Below are 18,143 nucleotides of genomic sequence, written 5' to 3'. Positions count from 1 at the left end.
AGCCATAATAAAGCTCTGGGGACTTCTAAAAACTCAGCCACAGGCAAACATGACTGCAAAGTAGCCTGCACTCTCCTCTCCTGCCCCATGCATACTCCTGTGCATGCTCTCCAGCCCCCCCCCCCCCCCCCCCCATTGCTGGGAGCTCTCACTCCAATCAGGGACTGTTCCTTCTGGCGATTTTCACACCACTGTCCTCCAGGGCTTTTCCCTGCCCCCACCCTGCTGCTGGGCCCATCCTGGCCAATCAGGACGCTTCCCCTCCGGTGCTTTTCACACCTTTTACATCCGGGCATTTCTGCCCGATCCTGCTCTTCACCCCTTCCATCGGAGGTACAATGCACATGTGTGCCAATCACTCATGTGCAAATGGCGCACTCAAGTTATCCTGCTGCACCTGGAATGACGGGCAGCTTCCCTCACTCTCCTGCCTCTGAAGCACCAAGATCCAACCTCCCTGGGACACAGCCTGTATCCTGCAAGCCTGAAGTGCCTCCCTTTACCGGCACGGGCGCACTTCTGGGTCACAGGAACCCGTGACTCCACCCCCATGCCTGCATGGACACTTCCCACCGGCGCTGCCTGTTCCCCGGAGCTCAGGTGAGCTTAATTTTTTTTAACCCCCTCACATCAACATGGATAAGCAGCACTGGATAATCATCATTAGGCTTGATGAGTCTCGGCAAGCTCTCCAACATCTTGAATTTTGGAACCTGGCAGAAAGCACAACTCCTGGGACATCATGTCTCAGCGACATAACAAACACACAGGGTGGAGAAACACCAATCCCTACTATTGTGATGCAGCAGACCAAGGAGTAAGGCAAAAAGTTGGCACTTCCAAAACCACAAGGGAAACATCATCAGTTCAATATTCAGACTCCTTAAGCAGGCGCCTTGAGCGCCGAAACACAGCTCTGTTTCAAGTTTGTTTGATGTAGTTTCAATAAACATTTTTTGAACCGATAGCACCTTCTGGTTTTGGAACTACCAACTTTTTGTCCTACTCCTTGGTCTGCTACATCATGTCTGGTCTATATATAAACACCTCTGTACTCCTCAGAACATAATTGCCAACCACCACTACCTTTCGCCTCTTAGTGGTCACTGATCCAGCAACTTTAGGGATTGCGAGCTCCGAGGTCTTCTCTCTCTGGGATGACCTCACCTCCCCACTTCCAGGGCTGAATATTGGTTCTTCAGTTCAAGGGCAGGTGGAGTCATGGTATCAATCCTGCAGGGTCTCATGATCCAAGTCCAGCTGTCCTCTTTCAGCACAGCTTCTTCTTTCCCACTGCTGAAAATCTTTGATGATAGGGGAGATATGATAGACGTCTATAAAATAATGAGTGGAGTGGAAAGGGTAGACGTGAAGCATCTGTTTACTCTTTCCAAAAATACTAGAACTAGGGGGCATTCAATGAAGCTACAAAGTAGTAAATTTAAAACGAGTCTGAGAAAATTTTTCTTCATTCAACGTGTAATTAAACTCTGGAAATCGTTGCTAGAGAATGTGGTAAAGGCAGTTAGCTTAGTGGAGTTTTTAAAAAAGGTTTGGACGTACTTCTAAAGGAAAAGTCCATAGACCATTATTAAAATGGACTTGGGAGAAAATCCACTACTTATTTCTGGGATAAGCAACATAAAATGTTTTGTACTTTTTTGGGATTTTTCCAGGTATTTGTGACCTGGATTGGCCACTGTTGGAAACAGGATGGATGCTGGGCTTGATAGACCTTTGGTCTGTCCCAGTATGGCAATACTTATGTAGTTATGTAAGCATTTCATCAATGTATTTCTCATTTTCGCATATGCTTCTTAACCTTATTGTGCTCCCGGGCCCAGAAGTTATTAATGGTGGATTACTCTCTGCAGACTCAGTTTTTGTCTACTTTTTTTTTTTTTTTGTTACATTTGTACCCCGCACTTTCCCACTCATGGCAGGCTCAATGCAGCTTACATATTGTATACAGGTACTTATTTGTACCTGGGGCAATGAAGGGTTAAGTGACTTGCCCAGAGTCACAAGGAGCTGCCTGTGCCTGAAGTGGGAATTGAACTCAGTTCCTCAGGACCAAAGTCCACCACTCTAACCACTAGGCCATGCCTCCTACTTGAACACTTATGTACCCTTACCTATGCCATGAGTAAAATAGAGTAAGCGCACCTCCAAACTAAGATCTACAGTGTCTAAGGCAAACCGGGGATCTCAACAGCCATCGGTGGTGGAATGCATGCTGCACTCTGATGGCAGCAGGGAGTCAATTTGCAGAGTGCCTTGATAATACTAACGGAACTTACTTAGAGAGCCTGTTCCAATGGACGGAGTTGCACTGGACACATTGTTGCAGAGATACAGAATGATAATGCACTTTTCTCTTATCTACTAAAAACTTACTGCTATACAGATGGCAGTGAGCTCATTGGCCTTGAAACTACAGGATGCTGTGGGGCGTATTGAAAACACGAAATGTTTGTCCACCGCTGAAGATATCATTGGAGAGTTGTAGCAGGAGGCCACGAACACCACAGATACTTTGAAAAAGCATTGACCCAACTTGAAGATTCAGTCCCAGTGTAACATTCGACTGGTGGGAGTTCCAGAAGGCCTGGAAACAGGACCAATGGATGAGCTTGGTTTCACAATTCTTAGTGCTGTTTTTTCTGATATCTCACTGCCATCTGATCTTGTGACTGAATGTACACAGAATACCTGTTCAACGGTCTCGTGTGACCGATCACTCACATGGTATCTTATTTAAAGTTTTGAATTTTCGGCACTATGAATCTCTCCTACAGCAGGCCCATAAACATTGTGATTTATGTTTTCAAAGGGTGGGGGGGTTAATAAACTTTTTATCATTACAATATTTCTCAAGCTATGCAAAATTGTGAATTTCATGACAAGGTGAGATTGAGGTTTTCACTACACCTGCTGAAGCCTTCATCAAGCAACACATAGCATCTGGAACACTGCAGTCTCATGGATCTTCACTACAGATATGGCCTCAGCAGGACTATCTTGACCCAGTTATGCTTTAGCTTGTTAGGTGGTACAGACCATGGCGATCAAAGATCCTTAAGCTCTAACATCTAACTCCAGTATTTATTTTTTTTTTCCTTTTTGGACAACTGTGACTCACAGAAAACTACTCTCATGGGGCTCCGGGGAGCAATAAGGGTTCTAACAACAGTAAAATATGTGGATTTGAGGCTTTATAGTAGATGTGTTTTGTTATGGGTTGTTTGGGGGTTTGTTTGTTTTTAGGATTTGGGGGGGGGGGGGGAGGGTTGTTTGTTCACGGGGCATTTGGAGTTAGGGGTTTTTTTTTTTCTATTTTCTTCTGGGGTTTCCCCAGACATTGGGATGGTTGGGTGTGGGGTTTTGTGTGGATTTCTCTTAGTGGTTTGGGAGGAAGGAGTTTGTAGATGTGTGTTTAGTTGGAATAGGATGTGGTGGAGGGTGTTTTGTAAGGGAGCAGTCGGTAAGATAAGGGGGTCTGAGGTGATAAGTTTTCAACATTATGGCAATCACACATGAATCATCAACTGCTTTGTTTACTGAAGTTCAGATTTCTATTTGTTATATGTATGTCCCTATTTCCCTTAATATTTGTGGTATTGCCAGCTCAGATAGGCGGACATGAGTTTTTCAATATCTTAAACAACAGCAGGTACAGATTGCTTTTTTTGCAGCAGACTCAGATGACTGCTTCAGAACATACAAAACTTCAGAGGGACTGGGGGGACAAGTTAATTCTGCTTAATTCTACAAGCAAAGAGGATTTGCATCCTTATACAAAAAGCATTAACTTTAAGTGTTTTACATTCTATTTCAGACAGAAATGGCCATTATATTAAAGTGTCAACTCGGGGCTATGGAATTTATTCCCGTCAATGTACGTGGTTCTAATCATAAGTACAATGCCTTTTTTACAGCCCTGTATTGTGTTCTTCAGGGACTCAGGTGGCAGAAGGAAGTTCTTTTGGTCTTGTGGCCATGCTGGAGGGCTTGAGGGTGGAGAATGTGTGGCGTGCTCGTAAGCTGGTTGCAGAGTATATACTATATTCCCCCCTTTGCATTATTCTTTTAGTTGTATTGATTTTTTTTCTTTGTGTTTTACATGGGTGGTTATCACCAGTCTATTGTGAAATCTTGGCCTACTACTTGTCAGACCACCATCCTGTTCCCTTAACTATTTGGTGGGGGATTTACTCTCTCATGGCCCGATATGGAGCTCAAATTTGTCCCTATTTGGTAGGAAAGATTTTGTTGCTATGCTCCAAGAAACTATGTATTAGGGAGTTTTGCCTGGTACACCCTCCCGTGGAGTACAATGCTGCTCTTACGTGGAAAACATTAATATGCCCACAAAGCACAGTCTTTATCAGTTATTCTAGTCACCTCAAATGCATGAACTGCGCGGAGCTACATCAATGTGACATACAGGTTGCTCAGCCTGAAGCTAAACATACAGCGACAGGCTTCTCCCATATTTATCATCAGTTATGTCTGGAGCATGATAAAGTGTGAGAGCTTGAAGTAGACAAGATTAAACAATCTTGGCATATGTCTAAGATAAAGTATTATGAATATGGTAACAAAGTTGGTATATTATTATCCCGGGTGGCACGACATAGGGCTGCTATTACAGCAACTGGATGCCCGCATAATAGCAGAGGTCAGATAGTGATGACTTGGCATGCACTGGAACAAGTTCTGTGAACATGCTTTACGGAACTTTATACCGGAACAGGGGACCCTTCTTTGGTGGATTGTCATGAGTTTCTGGAGGGGGTTTCTTTCTTACTCAGCAGGTGGATTCTTAGTGCAGCCCTATTTCCTTACTGGAGGTTCACAAGGCTAGTCAGAGTGTGCAGACTGGGAAGAGTGCAGGTCCAAATGGTCACCCTTTAGAGTTTTATAAGAAGTTTCAAATGGAATTAGTGTCCATTCCTTCAAAAGGTTTTTTGTTGGTTTTTTTTTATCTCAGGCAACATCCTTCTATGGCTGGGGATTTATTAGGTGCCACCACTGTACTACTGTCTAAGAGCCAGGGAGATAAGTACAATGTTGAGGCCAATCACACCATTTCATTATTTAATATAGACATGAAGTTGATTGCTAAGGTTTTACAACTTTGGATGGAAAATATTCTCCCCTGTCTTATATATTCGGACCAGAATGGGATCATTCGTGGTCACGTTTCTACGGCCAATACTTGTCAGTTATTCAAATCTTATGCAACTAGCAGAACAGGGTAAATTATCGGATGTTGTGTTGGTCTTAGACATGAATAAGGCATTTGATAGGGTGAGGTGGCTGTATATGTTTTCGGTATTATGTTCTGAATTGCCGGCTGAATTTATTGGTTGGATTCAGGCTCTTTATTCATCTCCCTCTGCTCGCTTGCTTATTAATGGGGCACTTATCTGACTCGTTACCTATTCGCTGCAGGACAAGGCAGGGTTGCCCCTTGTCCCGTATTTTGTTTGATTTGGGTTTGGAGTAGCACGGGGACAGAAATCCAACCCGTCCCCACTGGAATCCAACCCGTTCCCATTCGTTCCCGTAGGGAATCTAACCCGTCCCCGTGGGGAATCCAACCCATCCCCACAAGAATTTAATGGTACATTAAAAAAATTCCTTTTGGCTCTCTCAGTCTCTGGGTTTGAGCTGCAGCACTGCAGGCAAGGAAGGAACGGAAGTTGGAATACTCTGGTGCGCACATGTAAGACTTCTCTGATTCACTGGCACTGTGTGTTAAGAGATCGCCAAATGCACACGCCAGTAGGTCAGGTGACATCTGATGCGCATGCCTATGTCAGAGCTGAGGTCTGTGCATCAGCCCAGGAGCAGAGAGGATTAATAGTAACATAGTAAATTACAGCAGATAAAAACCGGATCGGTCCATCCAGTCTGCCCAATAGTCACAATCATTACCAATTCATGATTAAATCAACAATGAATGTGATATTATATACTTGATTATGGTCTTTCTGTGGCGTTTCTGGGACATAGACCATAGAAGTCCACCTGGCCCTATCCTTATGTTCCAACTGCTGGAGTTGCCCTCAAAGCCCACTCTAGCCTATTCACTCATTTGTGGGACACAGGCCATAAAAGTCTGTCCACCACTGTCCTCATGTTCCAACCACTAAAGTTGCTGTCTAAACCCTTTCCAGCCCATCCTAAACCACATTGCCATATATAAGACATAGACCGTACAGGTCTCCTGGTATTGGCCCGAGTTCATCACAGCCAGAGTCACCATCTAAGTGTCATGTGACACATCCACATACGTGCAGCCATTTAAGTTTAGGTTTTTTTATAACTTCCATTTTCTAATTAGAGATCCTCTGTGTTCACCCCATGCCATTTTGAATTACATCTCCATTTGTATCTCTACCACCTCCTTAATGGAGACTTCCCAAATCTGTGCTGTTAAAGCAAGGAGGAGGAGAAGAAAGCACTCAAAGAACTTGGTAATCAGTAGGTGAGAGGCTGGTGCAAGTGCAGCATACGCTTCACGAGAACCCCACAGGAACTGCTTCCGTCCCTGTGGGAATCCCGCGGGTTCCGTGGGATTCCCACAAACCCCGTTCCCATGCAGGCCTTTAGTTTGGAGCCATTTGCTCAGTATATTCAGGGCTTGAGTATCGATGGAACTGAGCACAAATTGTCCCTTTATGCTGATAAGGTTCTGCTTTTCCTGTCACAAATAAATACTTCCGGTCCAGTTTGATAACCTTAACAGTTTTGGTCATGTTTCTAGGTATTGTCTCAATATTGCCAAATCTGAGCTGTTTCTCTTGGAAGGTCGGAGATCTCTGCTGGTGCATTTCACCTTTCACTCAGTTTCTTCGTTTCAGTATCTGTGTTGTAGTACCAACTTGCTTGCGTGATCTGTATCGGGTTAATTATACTCTCTTCTTGAATCGTATCCAGTCGGATCTTCAATTACGGATGGATCTTCCTATTTCTGGGGGGAGGGAGAGCGTCATATTAATTTGATATCACAACAATCAACTTGGGCATCACCACATTCCAATATAGGTACAGATCAATATAATACCATAATCCATTAACTATTACTTTCATAAAAAAATCTTTACTATAACATTTTCTTAATATAAATTTTACTCGATATACTAAAACACGCTGACCACATTACACTACACTCACACTTAAAGCTTATAGCATTTCTGAACCATAAATCTTCTTGAGCCCACTAGTGAACATTTCTATAAACAATTCTACAACTATAGCACCGCAATAGTCCATCCTTGTCACATGTCTCTAAAAATTATAAATGCAGAAAAGCCAAAAAAAGTCAAAGCCATGAAAGAAGATGAGGACAGCCAAGTTATGTCAAAAACATGCTGATTATTTATGGAAATGTTTCTGGATTGAGCCTGCATCGCAACAATATGATTTAACAAACTTTAGTGGATCTTTTTAAGGTTTGACAGTAATCTCTTTGGTGAAAAATAAGGAGTATTTCAAACAACAGATTGAAGACCACAAAGACTGTTCTACATCTACATTTATAATTTTCAGAGACATGTGACAAGGGCGGACTATTCAGGTGCTACAGTTATAGAACTGTTTTATAGTGATTTTCACTAATGGACTCAAGAAGATTTATGGTTCAGAAACACTACAAGTTTTAAGTATAAAAGTGTAGTGTAATGTGGGCAGTATGTTTTAGTATAATTGAGTAAAATGTATATTGTTATGAAGATGTTATAATAAAGATATTTTTTATGAATGTAATAGCCACTGGATTATGGTATTAATTTGATAAAGATGACTCTTTTACTACACACCTCCTTTATATATTTCAGCACCTCCCTTGTACCATGGATCAGTTTTTTATAAACCTAATGGTCACATTTCTATTTTTATTTGCCATCAGAAAAGCGCTAGAATCAGTCTTTCCACACGGTGCTGATGGAGGATGAAGGCATTGGATTGCCAAATTTAGAACTTTATTATTCAGCATCCTGGCTTACCTGCACAGCATAGCGGTGTCAGGACTCTGACTCTATGGACTGATTACAATTGGAGGAGGCTCAGATTGAGGGGTTTATGCTGCCACTTTTACTGACTGACTGCTCCTTTAGTACCAGGTATTCACTGTATCTTACGGGCCTGCCCTATAGTGGCACACATTATTAACATCTGGCAGCAAGTTCTTTGTCAACTGTGTATTTGAGATGCATTTTTGTCTTCTAAAGCTCTGATCGGCAGGAATTTGTCTCTCTAGCGGTGCCTTTTTTCTTAAAGTTGGTCTTTGAGAAGGCAATGGTCTTCGCTTTGTGTAGCAGTTGATGAGTGGTAACTGTGCCAAAGACTGAGTCTTTAAAAGTTTCAATTGGATCTACAATTGTGGTCAGCTTTTGATAGTATTGCAGCTGCATTACAGTATTTGAGGAACAGAAGCTGGAGTTTTTGTCAGCCCACCCCAGTGGAGCAGTTTGCATACTCTCCTGGATCTGCTCATAAACAGATTGCTCACTTATATTACATACTGCTCCAAGCTATCACGTTTCCTTTCCCATGGCAGAAATTGGTGGATCAATGGAATTCTGATTTATTCACCAAACTTGATCTGTCGGATTGGGATGTTATTTGGCCCACTGTGCATTCGGTTTCTATTGTGCGTCACAGAGGGGAGCTTATGTTTCGTTTGGTGAACCATACATATAGAGCCTCTCTTTTTATCTTTAAATAATTTTTACTGAATAGTCATGAGTAGAAATACATACCAACAATCATTATACATTAGTTCAATTTTTCCAACAAGTCCAACTCTACATCATCCCCCCCCCCCCCCCCCAAACCTCCCCCAAAGATCCCCTTTTTCATGTATCTCATATTGGTACTACTTCTGATTGTTGTTGGAGGGGGAGGGCAATTCATTCATTTCAGTATTTATATACCACTTAGACCTAAGCAATTCACAGTTTCATTTTATAGGTACTATGCCTTTCCCTGTCTGGACTCACAATCTTAGCACATTGTACTACTGTTGTACTGGGGGCAACAGAGGGTTAAGTGACTTGCACAGGGTCACACAAAGCAGCAGAGGGAACTGAAACTGAACCAGGTTCAGTTCCCCAGGATCTCAACCCACTGCTGACCATCAGGCAGCAGCAGGAATTGAACCCAGTTTCCCAGGTCTGCAACCCGCTACACTAACCATTAGGCCACTCCTCCACTCCAAAGCACTTTTTCCTCATATGTGATTGTCCTGTCTTGAGGTCCAGTCTTTTTGGCAGTGGGTGCACAGGGAGATTCAAGTCATTTTGGGGGGGTTTTTTAATCTTCCCTCCTTATATTGCTTATTGGGTTATGGCAGTGACCTTGAATTAATTGGGGGTGGATCGGGATTAGAGAATGACGCGGGGATGGGGACAGGGACAGATCCCACGGGGACAGGGGACAAACGTTCTCCCCGTGTTATTTTCTACTATGAAGCCTGTTAATGAACTGGACTGTTATTTATGATGCCAACAAAGATATTTTGATTTTTTGGAAAAACAAGCAAACTGGCCACAACTAGCAAAATTTGCATGTGGGATCCTGTACATCCTGCTACCAGCGCATCTTCTAAGAAGACAACTTCTATTCCAGGAAGGACTGTGGAAGACAGGAGAGCTAGACTGAATCCTGAGATTGTTGATGACTTCTTATTCATCCACACATTAAAAAACCGTAACAGTGCTTCATGGGGCATATTTTTCCCCTCTAGGGCACATAGAACGGGTTGTATTATATACCCCTGGACATTTTAACATGGTGAATTAGGATTTCTTGGTGTAGTACAAATCACCTATTGTTAGGGTTGGAAAGGTAGAGGGTGGTGGTGGGAAGGAGGGTTATTATTGCTCTCTATTTGTAATTTATAAACAACAGTTACACAGCATATTGTTCCTTTTATGCTTTAATAAAAAGATTTAAATATAAAATCATAAGTGTTCCAAGGCTTCTGAGTATGGAGGACAGAGCCCACGGGTCAGGGACAGAACCCGCCGGGACGGAGACAAACTTTGTCCCCGTGTCATTCTCTAATTAGGATCTAACTAGACATTTGATTCATGCTGAACGCCATACCGTAGTCACCTTTTTGGAAAGCTACTCCTCCTTTTGAATACTGGGCTACCCAAGTGATGGAAATTACTTTGATTGAAAAATTATCCTGTGCAGGATAGATCCAATGCTTATTAGAAAGTGTGGAAGAAGAAATGTATCCACTGCTCATGGAAAGCCTGAACTGTGTAATTTGTACAACATGTTATGCTGACTGTACAACATTGCTTGCTGATTGCTGTTAGTGGCTTATGGCTGTTTTTTTTAATTTTCCTTGTTACTGTTTGTATTGGTTAACATTGTATGTATGTGTGTTTTGTCTAATAAAATAAAAGTATTTTAGATGTCCCAGATAAATGCCAGTTCCATTTATGTCATCTCTTTTGCCTTAGTTCTACCTCTGACTTAATGAGAATTGGGTTGGGTTACATTCTTCATTTTAGTAGGAAAAAGATGCATACTTCAGTCTTGGACATCATCAACACCCCCCCCTCCCCCAATCATATTGGGCAAGGAGAAACCACTTGTATCAGTTACTGATTTGGGAATCTAGAGAGGCCTTCTATACTCCAACAGAAAAATCCAATTTTTACTTATTTGGGAACCTTATTTATTGCTTTTGTCACCACAAGCTTTAGACTACAACATTATACCATTCCAATAGTTCTTCTCTGGACTGTTTAGTTCAATGTTTATCAATCTTTTTATGGCTATGAACCCATGATCGTGGCCAAATAAAATTGTATGATCCTTGGAGGTGCAGAGTAATGATGCATCTATGGACAGCCCACCCCAGGTCATGACCCCAAATGTGAGTTTCATTAACATATTCAGGGTCTTGACTCCACTACTAATCATCACTTCTATAGCACTAACAAACATACACAGCACAGTTCTTCTGCCCCCCATTTGCATGAAGGCAGGGAACTACAAATCCCTGTAATCCTGTAGTTCCCTATGATGTGCTCTGAAAGAGCCTATGTCCTGTTCCTGTGTCTTATGGGACTCTACTGGCTTGCCTTGTTCTCTGTGTATGCTGGGTAAGTTATCCCCCCTCCCCCCACACACACCTTTCTCGCTCCATCAGATCAGTAAAATATTAGTCTGCAGCATCTCCTCTGTAAACTGAAACTGCCTATACTGTATTCTGTTGAATAACCTTTTCAAGCTATTGCAACTGTCAAGATTTTACCAGTGTAAAATTATAAACAGTATTATCTCAGCATGTTGAATTGCTCCCAGTTTCTTTGTTGTCCAGCACATCTGAACTGCAAGTTATTTCTTCCTTGTTTGACTGCATTAAAGAAGCTTTGATTCAAGAGTTTTGAGTCTTCTCATACTGATGTTCTATCACACCCACTGAGATAGCAGAACAACAGTACACAAAACATGTAAGAGACAGAGCTTACAATCTATTCAAGACAAATAGGACAAATAAGGGATTAGGAAGTTATTTATTGTGCAAATTATTAAAACAAACATGACTACTGAACATAGGGGGTTAAAAGCAACCTCAGAAAGGTGTGCTTTTGGCCTAGCTTTGAGTAGGACCAGAGGGAGCATGATGTACTGACTGGGGAAGTCTATTCTAAGTATACAGCACAGCAAGATAAAAGGCACCGAGTCTGGAGCTGCCAGTGAAGAAGGATACAGATAAAAGTGGTTTACCAGGGGAGAGACACTAAGGAGCTGCCAAATGAATGCACTTGAAGTCAGTAAGAGGAGTTTGGAACTGTATATGGAAACAGATATGGACCCAATGAAGTGACTTGAAGAGAAAGGTTATGCAAGTGTAGTGACACTGGCGGACAATAAGTCATGCAACAGAATTTTTTACAGACTGAAGGAGAAAAGATAGTTTAGTGGAAGACCTACGAGAAGCAGTTTGGAAAGCTCTGATTTAGTTCCTTTCTTAGGTACAGTCTCCAAAACTGGACAATATAATCAGGTGAGGTCTCACCAATTACCATATAGTAGCACCAACATCTCCTCTTTTCCATGTTATGCCTCTCCCTTAATATTAAGGACAATTACTACTCAATCTACAGCTTGCTACTCATACATAAAACAGATGTAAGTAAAATTAAGTGCCTAAGGCTTTCAATATGTAGCAAAATACACCAGGGCCCCTGTTTTCCATAATTAACAAAAATATTACAGGCTATTCCTCCCCAATCCATGCAATAATGTTTTATGATGACTACAGCAGAGAACCAGTGAACGCCGTATGTTGCAGAGAGGAGACAGACAGAAGCTTATTGTTTAAGGGACTTTTATTCAAGCCAGGTTATGTTGTTCCTCACACAATTTGCACTCAGCTGCAAAACAAAGTGGGCAGAGCAGACAAAGGACACAGCTGTTACCCCACTAGAGTGTTTATAAAATCCTGCCAATTCAAGCCGTTTTGATATACCTTTTAAACAGGCCATGCTTATCAAATCTATATAATACGCAAACTGGACAGCCAACATAACCCCCAAAGATAGAAAGATGCCATTGAAATAACTTGATGTCTTCTATGTTAAATTATGTCACCCATGGTCTCTATGACAAATAACATTATGTTCAGAAATATTATATTCCTGGCTGATATGTCATAACAGCAGTCAATTTAGAAGGACTATTTGAGTTTGAGATTTGCAGGTCTGGGCATATTTAGGGTGTGCCTAGAAGATACACGTTTATTCCTAATTTCAGAAGAACATACTAAAGTATATGCAGAATAAACATCAATATCCTAACATATCAATATCAGGATTTACACCTGCTACCAAGTATACTGAGGTTCTGGCAAACTGTTCTGACTGACAAGAACTCCACTGGAGGGATTAGGAGAAGTACCTGATTAATCATTGGGGTTTATGTCCTCCCCAAAAAACAAACTGGCAAGGGATACCAATCTCTGTGACAGCATCAGGAAACTACACATTTATAGTTCTATAAATGTGTATGTGCACCACACACATAGCTATATGCTAGTTTTCAACCCAATTAAATTTTCTAGATTGTTGTCCCCCCCCCCCTCCTAAAATGGATGTTTATGCGACACACGCTCTGTACATAAATGTCCATTTCTCCTGCATTTTAGAACAGCCTTTACATCAGAAGATTCTGTTCTAAAATATTAAGTGAAACTTAAGACATCTCAGAACATAAGTAAAGCCAAATTGGGTCAGACAAATAGTCCATCTAGCCCAGTATCCTGCTTCCAACAGTGGCCAATCATGACCTGGATGTCTCAATTCCATAAGAACATAAGAGTAGCCATACTGGGTCAGACCAATGGTCCATACAGCCCAGTATCCTGTTTATGGTAGCATTCCATACTTAACTTACACTGAATAAAGATAAAACTAAATTGTTAATAGTTAGTAGTCTACACAGTCCTGTTATAGAATGCAAATTTATTAAAGACAATGTGACATATGGTCTGGAGAATAACTTCTCCATCCTTTCTTAAATGCAGCTAAACATTTAAGAGACTGTAGATTTAAAAAGTTGCTGCTGAATTTGTAATCTGGAGCATGTGATTTTTGGAGGAAGGGGGATGATAATGGGTCTTATTCTTAGGGCTGTGGGTTCAGCTCACTGTAAAGAACCAACATGAGCGATTTGAACTGTTCGGTCTGTATTGTGCCTTAAAGTTTGGGCAGCAGGGGTGGGGTGAACATTGAAAATAACCACGCTGTGTAGTTTTTTTGTATTACTGTGGTTGCAATAAAGTTTATTTTTAAAAAAGTGACTGGCAGAAAAGTGACAGTAAAACTTATAACATTTTTTTTCGGTTTCACCACACACTACATTTGCCACATACTACTTAATGCTCCAATGCAGTTTAAGATCACTACAGTACACCATACACAATGAAGGTATATCCTAATATACTTGGAAACAGTGATTCCCAAACAGCAAGATTATTAACAAGACCATGTAATGAAGAAAGGCTGGCTAGATTTTAATTGCAACAAAAGCAAGTCCCTCATGAGAAATTACCCCAGGGTGGTGAATGCAAATGCAGTATAATGAAAGGTCCAATGTACTATATACTTCACCAAAAATAAATTCATGTACTCATCTAGTTTGTTTCTTTTAACAATCCTAATTACCTAAAATGTGTGCAAAAGCAATTCAGTACCACAATCTGTCCCCATGCACTCAGTAATGTCACTACATCACAAAAATGACAATTGATGTTATAAACCATAGAAGCGTGACAGTGAGTTAATCAAACATAACATACATACACCCATCCTCAATATTTCTCAACAATGGAAAATTAAATGCCTAAACAACAACAACAACAACAAAAGTACAGTAGGGCCATTGCATTCAGAGTGCTAGTTGAGGTTCTTTCCATTTATATGGCCACTATCAATTTTTGTTAAATCCTGTACTTTATTTTAGCCTGTAAATCACTTTGACCTGTACATCAGAAAGAGTGGTATACTAAATTCCAATTAAACATAAAAGGGAAATTAAACATAAAAGGAAAATCATTTTTTTAATTACAATTACATTATTTCAGTACAAATAGTATGCAACAAAGATAGGAATTATCTCACTGAAAATTGGGTATATAGTAAAATGATACTAGGAATAAACATTTTGTACCCTTTCATAATAAGCACATGCTATATCATTTTATGTGCACTATTAGCATATGCTATTACAATACCATACAGATCAGCACAAATGGTAGCAAATACATAACAAGCTTTGTGACCTTGTTTCAACCCACAAGGTCATGAGAAAATAAAATCATTAAATATATTTCATAAAATCTGTCTATGAACATGGCAATTCTAAGATTTTGCCTAATCATTATATCTGTTATTTGACGCACTAATAATCAGCACAAACTATTGCCAGAATGATACACTGAGAAAAAAATAATCTGCATCCCTCCCAAAACTCAGAAAGCACCTTGTCTCTCAGGGCAGAATGAAGATTTATTCACCCCCTCAAGCCAAGAGGAATGCCTGTTAAGAGTTCTTGAAAACTGACAATACATGCTTTCTACCTCAGTATGAATGGGTCTACCCCACAATACAAACAACACTCATAATGGAATGGGTGGTACTGATGCTAATCCCATTGGATAAAACTAGGACAAAAGCTTGAATCCAATGTAGTTTCGCCTTACACCAACCTGCTCCAGGCACCATAGCACAATGTTTACAAAAGCCCAAGCAAACAAATGACAGCTCAATGACAGCATAAATCTGACAGACTACAACCCAGAGGAAACGTCAACTTGTGATCAGATCACTGAATAATCCCCTCCCCTACGCAACAATCCTAAAAGCGGCCTATAAAGAAATGTCCTCCATGGTAGTAACTTGCAGACCCCTGAATACACAGTCATCCATGTTGCAAAACATATGTGAGCCACATTTGAGATATTTTTGTGTCAGTGATACGCTCACATTGTGGCAGACACAAAGAGTGTTGTAAGGCTGTTGTGTCGCTCACCCGAGTCTTCCCTAGGATGTACTAGAAAAGATCAATTCATATTATGAAGGTTCACCAGAACCGTGAGGAATGGTGTCCAGGGAGAGCAGTTCTTTGTATGCCTGCTTTCCATCCTCTTTCCTCCCAAACTGACAACCCCCATCCTAGTGTTAAACAAAGGCACCAAGGAGGAAAGCGACATTCTTCCCCTCCCCCATGATGAGACTACTTCAGACTAGGGGGCTGTGCCTTTGCCAGTCAACCCCTCCCTCCCTTTCCTCCAAACAAAAACAAAAAACTAGCAAGAAGAAATAGCTAAATCTTCCTTAGGATTCTCTACTAACTCATTAGAGCTTTACACAGTCCACACGATTCTGCAGAAATTAAAATCTTGGTCCAAAATCAGGCCTTCAAAGACCTCCACCCTGAAAAGGTTTACTTACAGCTTAAAGCAAACACTCGGGCACTAGGTGAAACACAAACAGAAGGAAGAAATTTGGCTGCGCTTCGGAATAATTACAAATCAAGGCGTGCAGCCGAAGGGGGAAGCGGGGAGGCAGTCTACAATACATCAGTTCAGTTTCTCACAAACAGCTCTTCCCCCCCCCCCCCCCACCATAATAATCCACTGCACTACTTAGCAGCAAGAGCCACAGACACTAAGTGGGAGGAGCTGAGGGGAATGTTAAACCAGAGCCTAAAGAAAGCTTCAACAAGACCCACAGCATCATTCATCTACCACCCTCCTGTATGCCCCCCCCCCCATTCACTCACTGCACTCCGTGCCCTTTCGCCCCTCACCCCACCCCACTGCCCTTTGATCTTTACCCCCTCACCCTCTCTACATTCTACCCTTTCTCCTCAACACACCCCTTGTCCATTTACACCCTCCCCTGTGTCCTGCCTTTCCCTCGCCCTTTGCTGGTGGTGGCGGCCAAAGCCTTACCTGGGCCACTGCCTTACACCATGGGTGTGAGCGGTATGTGTACGACGATGCGTGGGACAGCTTTTCCCCCCGTCTCCACGGAGGTGTGCGCGGTTGAAGAGGTTGCAGCAGCCACTCTTGGGATTCTCTCACACCGACCGGCTCCGTTCTAGCCAGGCTCAGCCTCCTTCCTGCACAACAGCCGAGGAGGAACCGCTGCAGGCCAGGCCCGGCCCGTCTCTTAGTATCGCAGCAGCTCATTGGTTGCATCGGAGGCCTGGTGACCGGCGCCGGCAACAGCCAATCAAAGGCCAGCATAAAGCGATTTAAAAAAAATAGAAAGAAAGAATGAGAGGGGGACGAGCGCGCGCCCCCCTTTACATCCGGGCCTCTCCCTCCGGACACAGGGCATTCTGGTACTTGTAGGTCTGATATTTTTTAACACCTAGTAGCACTTCAGTGCTTAGAGAGACCTGTAGGCCAACTGCTCTCACTCTACACACTTCTGTTCCCTTCATAGCTACCAACTGTATTCGGTTCTAGCAAGAACATCTTAGATCAGTTCTAGTTCTCGGCTTGCATCCCCAGTGCAGCAGGTAGCTGTAATCCTAGTTTACATTGAAATCAGTGCTGATGATCTCGTAATGCAAACGAGTTGTTATAAATCCAAAACTGACCAAAAAAGTCCCTACTAGCTCTGGATTCATTAGCAGCTTTAGCCTGTGTCCTTCCTGTGAAGAAATAAGGTGTACCACCCAGGAGCGTAGCCAGACCTCGCCGGGAGGGGGGGCCAGAGCCCGAGGTGGGGGGCACTGTTTAGCCACCCCCCCAGCTGCCGCCACCACATTGGACCCCCCTGCCTACGACCCCCTTGAACCCCCCCTCCCGCCACCAACCCTCCCTCGCCGTCGGCCCCGCCGCCGCATCAGATACCTTGTTTGCTGGTGGGGGTCCCCGAACCCCGCCAGCCGAAGAGAGTCTTCTTCAGCGCCGGAGTAGCGCCTTCGTTCAACTAAGTTCCTGGTGTGATCAGCTGTTTCTGACGCCTTACGTCCTGCACTGTGCATGTAGCCCCTTGCAGGACGTAAGGCGTCAGAAACAGGGTTGGTGTCGGGTGCAAGGAGATTGTTGGCAGGGAGGCCAGGGCCAAATCTACAGGGGCCAGGCCCCACGTAGCTACGCCACTGGTACCACCCCTGTCCTGGACTCTCCTGGATTCGGCATTCGACCCGGTTGGAGCCTCCTAATAGCATCCCAACTATACCAAAACTCACACTCTCTCCCAATCCCCACCCCTTGTCCCTGCTATGAGCACCCCCCTCCCAAAAAGCAAACCTCAAGACAGATTCACTAGTAATTTGCAAAGGGAAACTAAAGTCCAAATCATTAAGGAAGACTCTACAAGCTTTGGGTGAATATAGGGCTCACTTCTTCATTGTGGATTGTTGTCTGCACCACGCTGTTTATGCATTCCTCATTTTGAGAGATTAAGAAGCCAATCTGTATACGTCAAGCTGTTGACCCCTGATGAAGGCTTTGTAGCCGAAACACAGACCGTATAGGGTCCCAATAAACTTTATTTTGGTGCTCTTACTACCGTGACTTCAGGACTGGTCTTTTTGGATCTGGCGTTCTTCCACCTTTGTGTGTTTTGATATCTTGGGCTCCGCTA

At 42.6% G+C, this 18,143-nt stretch overlaps 1 protein-coding gene across 2 annotated transcripts in view; it reads right to left on the bottom strand.

Moving 5' to 3' along the window:
- Positions 1-16,695, bottom strand: part of RERE (arginine-glutamic acid dipeptide repeats) — a 569,568-nt gene extending 552,873 nt beyond the window's left edge. For both annotated transcript variants that reach the window (XM_030186180.1, XM_030186182.1), the window contains exon 1: positions 16,493-16,695. The gene's annotated coding sequence lies outside the window, so the exon portion shown is untranslated. The remainder of the gene's footprint in view (positions 1-16,492) is intronic.
- Between the last annotated feature and the right edge of the window lie 1,448 nt (positions 16,696-18,143).

Source organism: Microcaecilia unicolor, chromosome 13 (assembly GCF_901765095.1).
Source record: "Microcaecilia unicolor chromosome 13, aMicUni1.1, whole genome shotgun sequence".
In the NCBI taxonomy this organism is placed as follows: Eukaryota; Metazoa; Chordata; class Amphibia; order Gymnophiona; family Siphonopidae; genus Microcaecilia; species Microcaecilia unicolor.
Note: the sequence above shows the minus strand (reverse complement) of the source record. Positions and strands in the feature narration are given on the sequence as shown.